This window comes from Xiphophorus maculatus, chromosome 18 (genome assembly GCF_002775205.1).
Source record: "Xiphophorus maculatus strain JP 163 A chromosome 18, X_maculatus-5.0-male, whole genome shotgun sequence".
Lineage (NCBI taxonomy): Eukaryota > Metazoa > Chordata > Actinopteri > Cyprinodontiformes > Poeciliidae > Xiphophorus > Xiphophorus maculatus.
Window position 1 is genome coordinate 24,232,569 of NC_036460.1, and position 12,404 is coordinate 24,244,972.

General features: G+C 39.0%; 1 protein-coding gene across 1 annotated transcript in view; it reads left to right on the forward strand.

Annotated features, from left to right (window-relative positions):
- Positions 1-12,404, forward strand: part of ift80 (intraflagellar transport 80) — a 54,678-nt gene that overhangs the window by 26,650 nt on the left and 15,624 nt on the right. The gene's annotated exons all lie outside the window — the stretch shown is intronic.

A 12,404-nucleotide genomic window follows, 5' to 3' on the forward strand; every position in this document is an offset into this window, starting at 1 on the left:
TTTCCACAAGGACGAAGTGGAGGGCTGCGCCCTGAATACATCTGCTATTAAGGACGCAACCCTGCACATTTCTCCGTCGTGTCTGCTACTAGCATGTGCCTGTTCTAAATGAAAATCAACGCTTTCTTCTTTGATTTCCAATGTTGACTTCCAATGATTCACTTCCTGCTAAAGAGCCCCCTTGTGGTTGAAGAAAAATCCACAGAAAAGCCCCACCGGGGAATAAGCCGCATGGTTCAAAGTGTGGGAAAAAAGTAGAGGCTTATAGTCCGAAAAATATGGTATGTCATCAAGTATTCCTAAAAATAACCAAAATTACAGATTAAAAACAATAAATGTATTTGTGGTTGAGCTCTTATACCTATTTATTCAATAATTTAGCAATTAATTGCAAATAATTAATTACATACTATGAAATTAATTTGATTAAAAAAAAATCTAATAGAGTCCCGCCACCAATCTAAATATGTAAAGCATCCCCTACTGTACAGGACGACCAGATTGTAGAAACCTTAAAAGTGGCCTTTCCACCAGCCCGCAACTTCCTCGTCCATAGTCTGCACTTACAAATAAGATGTCTTGCCAAACTCTCTTCCATAGTTCATTTTACAGATAATTTTGTTAATTGTCTAAAAGCCAAAAAGTTATATTGCAAAAGTTGAAAAAATATATGCACAGAACTACTTGACTATTTAATGTGCCCTGAGTGGTGTTCTACTCCATTGGACTTTTATTGCAGTTTGCACGTGATGTGAGCTTTAATATGGTGCTTCTGCTTCTTGGTCTCATCGTACATATAGAGTTGCTGTTTTAATTGAAAAATTGAAAAACATTATTGATGACCTTTTTCTGTATCCCTATACTAGATTTGTCATCGTACGTTTCTATTTCAGTGATGTAGGCTCTTTTGCAGCATGCCAAAACACATTTAAAAGGCCAAATTACCTGTAACTGTGTGTATGTATGTGCATGTGCACACTTTTGTGTGCGTGTGTGGGGGTGCGCATATGTGTGTGTATGCAAGTGCGTATGTGCTAATAGAATTCTGCTGTCCAACTCACAGCTGTGTCCTGCTGATGAGTCCCAGGAGGCCCCAGCATGTGTCTGTGGTTACTATGTTAAGGCTCTTGCATGAAACCATGTGTAGGTCATTACGCTCTCTCTCTTTTTCTCTCTCAATCCTGGTATCTTCTAGTTTGTCTTGCTCCCCCCCACCCTCTCCACACTACCCTTCCTCAGCCCAGCCGAGCCCCCTCCTCTCTGTTTCCCCTCACTCTGCCAAAGCTCCAACTTATACCACTCTGCACCCATCTGAGGCCCAGCCTCTGTATCTCTCTAGTTGAGCCAAGTGAGTATTTCAATAAGGAGATTTGCAGACCTACATACATTTACCTCACTTATATTTTTGGAGGATCCTTGTTGCAGAGTCTGGTAATGCATATTGTTGATTGAAAAAGCATTGTACAAAAAAAAAAAAAGCTTTTCATTAAAATAGAAGAGGTTGTATTTTTCGAATAAGAAAGCTATTGCCGGTAGTAGTTGTTGTTTTGAGTGGATCATTATGCATATTGTTGATTGTAAAAGCATTGTACAAAAAAAAAATAAAAAATGCTTTTCATTAAAATAGAAGAGGTTGTATTTATAGAATAAGAAAGTTATTACCGGTAGTAGTTGTTGTTTTGAGTGGATCATTAACTTTTATGGATGGTCTTATTTCCATTGTAAGTGCAAAATAAATCTCTATATTCCCCAAAAATCCCACTCAGATTTGCTGGTAGCAGTTTAAGTTCACTTTTAATTATCCGAACATGGTGAAGCCATTCAGACACCTCACTGGTTTTTATTTTGCCTTTTATTTACACACACAAAAAATACATTAAAATATGATTACTTTACAAAATAATAAAATCTTCCACTGACTAAAAACTGTGAATGTAGATATATTTTTAAAGTGACGTCTTACTTCAAATGGTACTTAGATGTCCATTTTAATACCTACTACTATCTGTAACAAAAAAAAAGAAAAATTGGTCTTCTTCTTCAGCTGCTTCATGGTAGTTTAAGATCAACTTGGTGCCTCACTTCCACCTTGTGGTGGCAATAATACATTACAACCAGGCTGCACTTAACATCAGGTTACAAAAACCTACTCTTTACATTTATCTACTATAACACCCATATGATTTCCCCCAAAATATTCTGAGATTGTGTCAGTGTACTTGATTCAGAAAGTTTAGCTTGTTAGAAGTTGTGATCTAATAAAGCGTGCCTGATCAATAGTTGAGGCAGTCCTTCATACTGTTGTAGTTTACATATTTGTCCTTTGGGACATAGAGGAGATTTATGATCATAACTCCTGTTTGGTGTTGTCCACAGAACCACATTGTGGACAGGGTGTAAGCACATTTCTTTGGGATTGGCTTGTTTAACTGATTTAACATTTTAAAAGAGAGAGAAAAAAAGACCTGCTACTTTTGGTATATTGTACTGAAAGCCAGCTCTGAATTGGAGCAGTTTCCACACTCGCGTCTCTCCAAAGTTGGACGCAAGCCCAGCTTGTCCTTATCCCAAAAGTCAACCCATCCCCCACAAAGGAGGTCAGTCTAAACTGACGTTTACAAGGACTCCTAATCTGCTGAGAGACTGATGAGTCCCCTTCCAAAATAACCTCCTGGGTTCGTCAAAAATGTTGTTGAGCACTTTACCATCAATCTCAATTTTACCGTTTTGTTTCTTTTCAGGAAAATGCACACTTGTGTAGCTAAATACTGGCTTGCTTATATAGCTCTTCTGTCCATAACACTTTAGACATGTTGTGTTTATGATATTCAGAGAGTTATTCTCTGTACCTGCGCTGCCAGGGTCTGTTCTGCATACAGACACATGGGGAAACCAAAGCCAGCTGGCTTTGCAGTCTGCCATCTGTTCTGATTTATGTAAGACTGTTAACCCTGGACTAGGACGGCTCCCACTAGCTCTCTAGCACAGAGTTAAATGAATAGATAAGAGATAGACTAGGTTTGAAATATGGGGTGCTGTAGGGAGCAGAATTTGCAATACACTAATAAGATAAATGATCACTTTTTTGTAAGCAAAAAAAAAATTATTCAAAATCCCCCAAGAAAAATAAACATGGATGTCGTTTTTGGCAGTGGGGATTTAAAGCTTAAATTAAAATTTACAATAAATGGATTTCCAAACTAAAGCAGACTTCATTGACAGATGCAAACAAAAAGAAAAAACGAACATTTTATCATAGTGTGTAGATAGGGGTGTACAAATACGTAGATCCATATCAATACATTTAAATGATTGTTTTGCTGTGATGTAATTGCATCAAACATATTGATCATACTGTCGTCTTCAAGAGGATGCAGGATGATTGAACTGGGTTTGGATTTTGAAGACTAGGTTAAGTGGTTATGTTCTGTTAAAATGTTTAGTTTGATACACTAAAAAAGGATAAAGGTTAAAACTCTGTTTTAATGTATATAAAAAGTGACTTAAGTCTTAATCTTTCAATGTGAATTTATTAAAGCTCCACATCTTATATTTTTTTATTGCTGAAAGGTCATCAATAGCACTTTTAAGTCAACTGATTTTTTAAATAAAAGCACTTAAACATGAGAGATGAACAGATTATATTGAACAGGTGATCTGTATTTCGTAGGTTTGATAGTAGACTTGTTAATTGACTCAGTTTGATTTAAATTGAATTGAATCAAAATTGTATTGTGACAGCAGTAATGACAAACGCCACAGCGTTCATCCTGTGTTTTGAGAGAGTGGTGAAAGAAGCCATCTTTATCAAAAGGGAAAGACCAACACTGGGCCATGGGGGAGTCCAGCTTTCAGTAATAACCCTGTTTAAAAACTCATTCCAAAGAAATTACATAAATAGTTACATAGTGATTCAAGTGACCAAGTACACAACCCACTCCAAATAAAAGACCACATGGAGACTTGAGCCCCATTTATATGGAGCTGCTCTCCGGTAACATTTTTGTTGCGATCCAGACTCTCTTTGACACGACACCAATGACCAGAGTCTCACATCGACACTTTTTGAAACCAAGTCTCAGAGTGAAAGTTTTCAGTAAACACCCCCTGCGGAGGTGTGAAGTACTCTGCAGGTGTGAACGCACACATACGCAGAACACACAGCTGTAGGGTTTATTCTGCCTGTGCAAGTGTTCATGGACAGATAAACGCAAAATCATTGTGCTACTAACCCTGTTAAGATTAGCTTAATTTCTGATAAGGGATATATGTGTTACATGAGTACTTTGTTCATGTGAGATGGAGACGGGTAACTTTTTACAATGAGGTGAATGCTAAGGGTCAGAAGCACATGCGTGTTTAATGACATGATAAAATCACAGCGCCGTTTAGTGGCCTGGCATGACTACTACAGCTGACTCAAAGTGACCTGGGGGGTGGCGTCTAAACATGAAATTTTTTCCCAGTCAACATTCAAAAATACAGGCAGTTTCCGCGAAGCATTCTTGTGTAAACGCAGCCTTGGTTTCAAAAAGTGCAGGAACAAAAATGTTACGCTTTTACAGAAAACCAACTTCGTGTAAATGCGTTCAAAGGCTGCAGGATAGGTGTTGAAACGTCTTCAGCACAGACTTAGTGAAATCTGATTGCCTTCCATTTAAGCCTGCTGTAGTTGACATGACGCGGGGGCGTCATGTCTACTACACTCCGGTCCACGGAGTGAAGTACTATGTGGGAGCCTTTATTGAGGAAAGAAGACTTCAGGTGTCAAAAACTAAATTAGAGGAAACTTAGATGTGAGAAACTACTCAATATGAGATGTGTGAGCAGCGTATACACAAGCATAATTGACAGTGCTGAGACCCTCAATCTGGCTCTGATTGGTTGTTTCTAGCTAAGTTGTGTATTTCTACCCATGCCAGTAGGAGCACAGGGGGAAGGCAGAGGAGCTCAGTTTTATTCACAGATTATCTCTTACATTATATTATTACTACATGGTGATAGTTCTAACTAACAAATAATAAAAAAATATATATTTTATAAAAATATTGAACAGGTGATCTGTATTGCGTAGCTTTAATAATCTCTAAGTTGCTTTTTGTTGGTTTTGGTCAGTTTTTTGTTTTAAGAGTGTTTGTGATTGTAGGGCCTTGTCCGTAGTGATGCTGTATAAACATCAATTGATTTTTAAGTGCTTTTTATTATCACTTTTATCGTAGCCATTACAAAATATTTTGATTAGCTTTTAAGCTCATATCAAAGATTCCTACTGTATGTTCATTTGTCTTTTAAACAAAAGCCCGATAGTGACATTATTGCGTAACATGTAGCTTTTCAACAGGGTCACGGACCGAGTTTGACCCATTAACACTAAAGGTAGTTAAAGGTTTTTCCTTGATGCTTGCTGCACTCTGTGTGAAGTGTCCAAGATGAAGGGCTGGAAAAGCACAAAAGTCTGGAAAGCTCATGCCCCACTTCTGATTAGCAGGCTGTTGACTTGCATTAGGGCTGGGGGTTGTGGAGCAGCGAGAGGTCAGGGCAGACATATTTAATGCTTGTGAAGTAATGGGCTGAATCAGCAGATAGCTCCGCGGGGAGCCATTAGTCCAGACATGTGTCATTAACCCTTTCCCTGGACTAAGCTTCAGTTCTGCTCAACCCCACATCCCCAAACCCCCCACCATTAAGACAAGAGTTCTGTTTTAGGATGTTTTAAGAAAATATGTGCGGGCAACACAATACATTTGACACGCATGCAAGCTTTTTGATTATATTTTCTAAACATTTGCATCCTAATTCTCAATCTATGCATAACTCTTTCATGTCTTTCAGACCCCAAATCATCTGAGAAGTGTTTTAACAAACCTTTCCCAGATACATTAAGGTTGAAATTTTTAGTTATTCCCCGCTGATTAAGAAAAAGTAATAAATTAATCTTAAATCACCTCACTTTCTTTGCATATCTACCCTTTTAGAGTATAAGAGTTTGACACTGAACAGTTGGGCTGCTATGATTGAGAACCGAAACTGAGAAAAGTAACAGGGGCCATAACCTGTCCTTGCCTCGGGGCTAATTTTTTGTTAACATAACCTCTTTGCAAGCGTCCCCCATATTGGTTTCGGCTGCAGGGCAACAATAGAGTGAAGGGGCAGGCTCACAACACCTGCCAGTCTTAATGGTAAACATATGTGGAGAAACGCAGAGCAAGTGAGGAGGAGGAAGGGAGGACGGGGACGGGGGGGCAGCTAGGGCACTTCTTCAGCAGCCTGAGCGTTAATGGATTGGCTTTGGTTTTCAGTGTGTGCAAACATCCCCTTTGTTTGAGGAGCTGACAGTACGTCTGTATATGCCTGGTATGGTTTGCATGGCGTGAGCCAGTCTCCATACGCTGATACCTAGACCCAGAGCGGTTCAGAAAGAAATCCAAAGGAAAAAAGGTGAAAGTTGGTGGGTAAAGGCAACTTTTTAACTCATTTACCACAGTGTTATAACTTTCTGCAAAGTTAGCTGTTCGGTGCCCAGAGTTTCTTCTCCTCTAGAATATAGGATGCAGGACTGTACATTCAAGTCACAGAAATCTGTGCGTGTTAATGCTTTCGTTATCTTGGTTAATCATCTCGAGTCTTGCACTACCATTTAGACTGCTATGCTGTGTATATTTAGTTGGTCTGTATAACCTCATTGTGAGTTTGAGGGGGCTCACCCGCTTTCCCCCCAGACCTCTGCTAGGAACTATACGTCATGTCTGCCACCTTCTCCCTGACCACAAAGCTGCCCATTATGGATAGACAGAAGTCAGTGACCAAAGTGGATTTGAGTTTGATGAAGCCCAACTCTTGTTTGCTGTTTCTCTCTCCTAAATCTTACATTTTGGCCTTCATACATCTTTATGGCTGTTTATGTTCCTTCTTTCTGTATTATCTTTCTGCACTAATAATAAATCTCTTTCCAGTCTTGTCTGGTAGAATTCCCAAGTATCCTGTGGAGTTTTATCCCTTTAGGCTGGAATAAAACCAGTTGCCAAATATTTTGCCAATGGCTGATTCATCTCCTCTTGCTGTTTTGCCTCTTTTCAGTTGCTGCCATCACTACCATTTTAGTAATAAACAATTCCTATCTGCTACATTTTCTATTAATAGAGTTAAATAGTTATTGACTAATTAAACGCCACTTTGAGGGTTTTGGTACCAAAAGCATAAAAAAAAAAGAAGCAACTTTTCTACTGTATTTAGACATAACAATTTCAAATTGGCCAATGTGTGTTTGAACAATGATGTGAACTACAAATATCATTTACTGGTGAGAATAAAAGGATAAAAGATTAGCAACCTTTATTATGAGATTTTAGTTAAAACTCGTATCAAAAGATCTTAAATTTTCATCTGATTTTCTGTCTTCTCTGCTCTATGAAAAGGTGAAGAGGAAAATGATTGGATGTTCTCTCTTTCACATCACATTGAAATTTAGCATCGTTACACAGAATTTTCCCACTCTATGCCCATTAAACTTTTCTCTTACTGTCTGAGTCTCAGGCTTTCAAGCTCCTTCTCCATTGTTCAAGTCTCTCTCTTACCAGTTAATATCTGGTTTGGTTCTACCCAAGGTGAGTGCACCTCTGTTATTGTGTGTTCCTCACTATTTTGGGGGTGAAGATATGCAGAAACTTGGGTGGGCCATAAGCACTCGGAAGCTGTGGTTGATGTTCCGATGATGTGATTTGTGCAACACTTAACAATGAAGAACCTCAAGGTTGTGGTTAAGATAAAGTCCAGTAATCCCAGATAGCAAATTTCTCATTGCGTGACTATAACCTGGTCTTTATACTCCTTCACACTAAAAACTGAGTTATAGTCATGTTTTCAGAGGTTCGCATTTTGCACGCACATGTCGAGCAAGCTTTGATACGTGACATGTACCTTGGTGCAGTATTCTCCAGTAATAAACCCTCATAGAGGGATCATATGAATGCCAGTATGGGTGAACTTGCTTAAGTGAACAGCAGCGCATGCAATTTTTGCCGAGCTGCAGAAATTCAGAGGTGCGTGACCAGGCACGGCAACAGCATGGAAGGCCAGTGCACATAAGCGTAGATGGCGTGTTTGGCATGTGCCCCCCTGTGCTCTAGTTAATGTATACACTATAAGTCTAGCTTGAGCTGCTCTCTCATAGGATATGCCATGTCCACTGGTCCTCTGTGGTGGTTGAGATTTTTTGGGGGGAATTTTCTCATGTAATGATGTAAAAAAAAAAAAAAAAGGCCAATCAAGGAAAGCAGTCTGCTGCCAATCAAATAGTACACAGCTTGGCGCAGTTTGCACTACCAATCAAGTGGTTGTGAAAAATCGGGAGCAACCGCGCAGGAAACAAATCTGGCTGGAGCGGACTGGTGTAGAACCGGTAAAAGCCATGCCTGTGGAGAAGCGGCTCATGTCTGAAGGGAAGATAGTAATCCAGCTCTATTGCTCTTTTTGTGTCAAAGTAGTCACTACCCATTGTCCTTTAAAGAATTACCATGATTACTTTTACTTTTCTTATTACTTAAAGGATAATTGTCTAGATTTCTCAGTTACAAAAAATAAGCAGGGGCACAGTGTGTCTCTTATTACATTTGACGCTTTAACAGCCTGTTAATCAAATCAAGGCATTGCCTTTGCACCCTGACTGAAAACAATATATTCCTCGAAAGTGAAAGTGACAGCCTGGTGCATTGAGGAGAGAATGAAAGGTTAACTCTACAGACCTGACATAGAGAGACTTTTTTAAGCTACTTGTCAAAATTAAAAAGACCAGAGAGCATGCCATTCAAGTTAGACAGATTTGTGTTAATATTTATAAGTCAGAAAATCGCTACAATAAAATAACTGCTCGCCTAAATTTGCAGATTTCTACAGTCAGAACAATACTTAAGAACTACTGGAAATATTATTGACAAGATTTGAGAAGGACTTAGAAGGACTGTCAATGCACACAGTGGCTGCAATTCCATTAACTATAAAATTACACAAATTGAAAGCACAAAAATAAATTTGCTTAATGGAAACACGCGAATTTTGAAAAGAATCGTGTTTTTGCGCAAGGTTGAGGCGGTTTTTCAGCCGTGTCAAAATATATTTATTTTTCAAAACTGCAATTGAAACATTTTTTTTCACATCATACAAGTCATGTGATCAACAGCCGGAAGTTACTGCTGGCGAAAACATCAAAGAAGTCGACAGACAGTAGTGGGAGAATGACAGTCTGTTTTGTTTTTTCCGGGCAATGTGCAGCTGGCTCCACAGGTCAAAGCTCCCACAGCATCGCACAGCTCATAAAAGTTCTGTCATTCGAATGTGTTGAATCCATAACTCTTCTGTAAAATCGGCGACTACAGTCTCCCCAAACCGTTGCATATGTATCCTCTCTAAGGGGCTTGTCGCTCCAACGCTTGAATAAGACGCTGACGTCTCCTCTGATGGCTGATAGAGCGCTGGCGCCATTGCTAAATTATGACTATACAGTACAGACCAAATGTTTGGACACACAGTTGTATCCAAACTTTTGGTCTGTACTGTATTTCATATAGCTATTTACATCCATCGCTCCCATAGTAAGACTTATCGCATGAACAAGCTGATTCACATGTGATTTCAATGTTATTTCTTATTCAATTTAAACACTGCGATTGTGAAATTGTATTTTTTCCCCAAAGCTAATTTTTACAGAAGTGAAGTGAAAATCAGTTAGTTTAAAAAAATTTAGTAAATCTTTATCAGTAGTACCAATAACTTTGGAAGATACTAAACATAATTTTAAAATGTTTAGACACGCGATTAAAATGCAAACTTTCACTTAATTTTTCCTTGTGGTACGTATTTTAGTGGATGTATTCATTTTTATGTTTTCTCTCTCACACCGATACCAACGTGTTATACACACACACGCACACGCACACAAATCAACAGAAACTTAGACACACGTCGTCTCCCGCTGGCTCCAGAAAGTGTCAAATGGCTCAATGTGTTAAAAGCATTAGGTAAGCATGGCTCCAGCAGCGCTCCACAGCCTGATATCATATGTCTTGCTTCATTACAGTCTGGTGTATACATTCGGCTGCATCTCTGACCCTCCATCTATCCATCCCTCTCACTTCATTCCCTCTACTCTCTCCCTGGGGTCCTTTAAAAGATCGCGGGCCATCTCAAGATGTTAGCAGAAGAATGACTGAGCCCTCCTGTTACTGTAAACGCTGGCCAAGGCTGCCCAGCGGTACAGGTTGTGCAAGCACACCTCAAACGCACAAGAAAAGCTCTCAATATGGATAATATATCAATAAAAATGTTTTTTAATTTTCTGTAAATGGGAGAAAAGTTAAAAGTCAAAGTAAAAAAAAGGAGGGAAAAGTTAAAAAGATAGTAAAAGTTCTGAGCTATCCCTCATCCACATGGGAAAGGTTGTTGTTTTTTTTTTTCTTCCCCCTGCAGCTATTTTCGGTTATGACATGACATTAACTGCTGCAAGAGAGCTGACCAAAACCAGCTGAGTGGCATGTGTATGAGGCACACACGAGGACCTGGAGATGGAACAAGATCAAAGCATTTGGCCTGTAACCTGCAGCCTGCCGACTGCAGGCAGCGGAGAGGAAATAACGATACACCTCACATCCCGCAGCTGCATGTGTACGAGGCAGCGAACACACTGAGGCCTTTACTCCAAGGTTCACCGCAGCACTTGGCCAGCTGCACCACACTTGTCTCTCCCTCGCAAGGAAACCGGCAGGGCAAGGTTAACATTAGCACTTTTCTCCCTTCATAAGCAGTTTACGGTGTGAATGCACGCATTTGTGTTGAAGATCTCGGCAGAGAAATTCTGAGAACGACTCAGATCGGCCACTTTCAGCCGTGGTAAGTGGATAAAAATCCACTATACTTAGATCACTGATCTTTAAAACAAATAACACTTGTTGGAAATAAACTTATTATACCTTATGGAGCCAATTTAGGCTAGTGACTGGTCGTAAGGGGGGATTATGCTTCGGGAAAAATAATAGACGAAAACTTTTAAATGTTGGTCCAGTGTACTCGATCAACACGTTACACGCGTCCCAAAGACTTAGGGTGCAAAGTACTGCATATTACCATGTCAAAACAAAAGTGGCAGTGTGGAAAAAATGCTTTTGTTGTTATAAAATTAAGATATCTGTATGAAAAGACAACAAACTAAATGATCACAGGTTATTTCTGGTATGAAGTGGAGAGAAAATGCAGATTTCATCTTGAAACTGCTTTTCTTGACAGTCAAATTGTTCGGTCTGAACTTTTAGATCTAAAAACAACAAAAGGCTATCACGGCATTTGTTGTATTTTATTTGTTTTTTACATATTTGGACAAATAAATCTTTAATTTTAAAATATTTTTTTACTTTATTTGGAATATCAAAATAATGTAAAAATCAAAAGTAAGGGAAGACCTTTTAAATCATCTATTTCACTGTACAGAAAGTGATCTACAATTTGATTACATTCAAATCAACTGCCAGTTGTGGCTAGGCCAGCAAGTTTGAAAGCAGATGCTGAAAGAAGTCTCCAAAAATCCTGAAATGTCCTCAGATGACCTACATCAGACTCTTGCATGATTGTTCAATCAGAAAGAATCTGCTCTGGTTCAGCCTTTGCAGGTGGTGTTCAAAGGAGGAAACCCCTTTCTGTCAAAAACAAACTTGAAGCTCAGACTAAAGTTTGCCATAGAAAACAAGACTGGAAAGAGAAAAAGTTCAAAACTTCTGGAATAATGTTTGAGTCTAAGCTTGGAATTGGTTGGACTCCAGAACAGAAGATATTTCTGGCATCAGCCAATTAGAGCATTTCTTTTTAATTGCAATTAAGCATTGTCATGGATATTAGAGATGGACATACAAAGCTAAAAGTTCATGTGTAATTTATTTTAATTGTATGGATTTTATTTCTTACTAAATCCAGTTTCCTTTGATTGTGTTACCAATCCCCATTTGGACCTGTTGATTCTTGTGAAATTTGGGAGAATATGTCCCTGATCAAACCGTAATACCCACGAGCAACCTCCTACGTGTAGGTATTATTTTTTAAGGTCTTACTGTTGGATTTCTGTAAATAAGAATATTATTAAAATATCCAAAATCAGGGCACTGGGTGACTAAGTTAGTAGAGCAGGTACCATTTATTTTTGTTGCCATCAGCATAACATTGATGGTAATGCAATGTGAAGCAAAGGCTATTGAAGAGTTTATGGGAGTTTCTCAGGGTGTGGCCTGCATCTGGAGTCAGTGCTTCAACAGCCCCCACACATAGATTTATCAAGAGTATGGGCTATAAACTGTTGCATCCCTCGAGTTGAGCCACCTGTGAAACGGAAACAAGCTTATTACACCTGAGGTAAGAAGAAAAGAGGA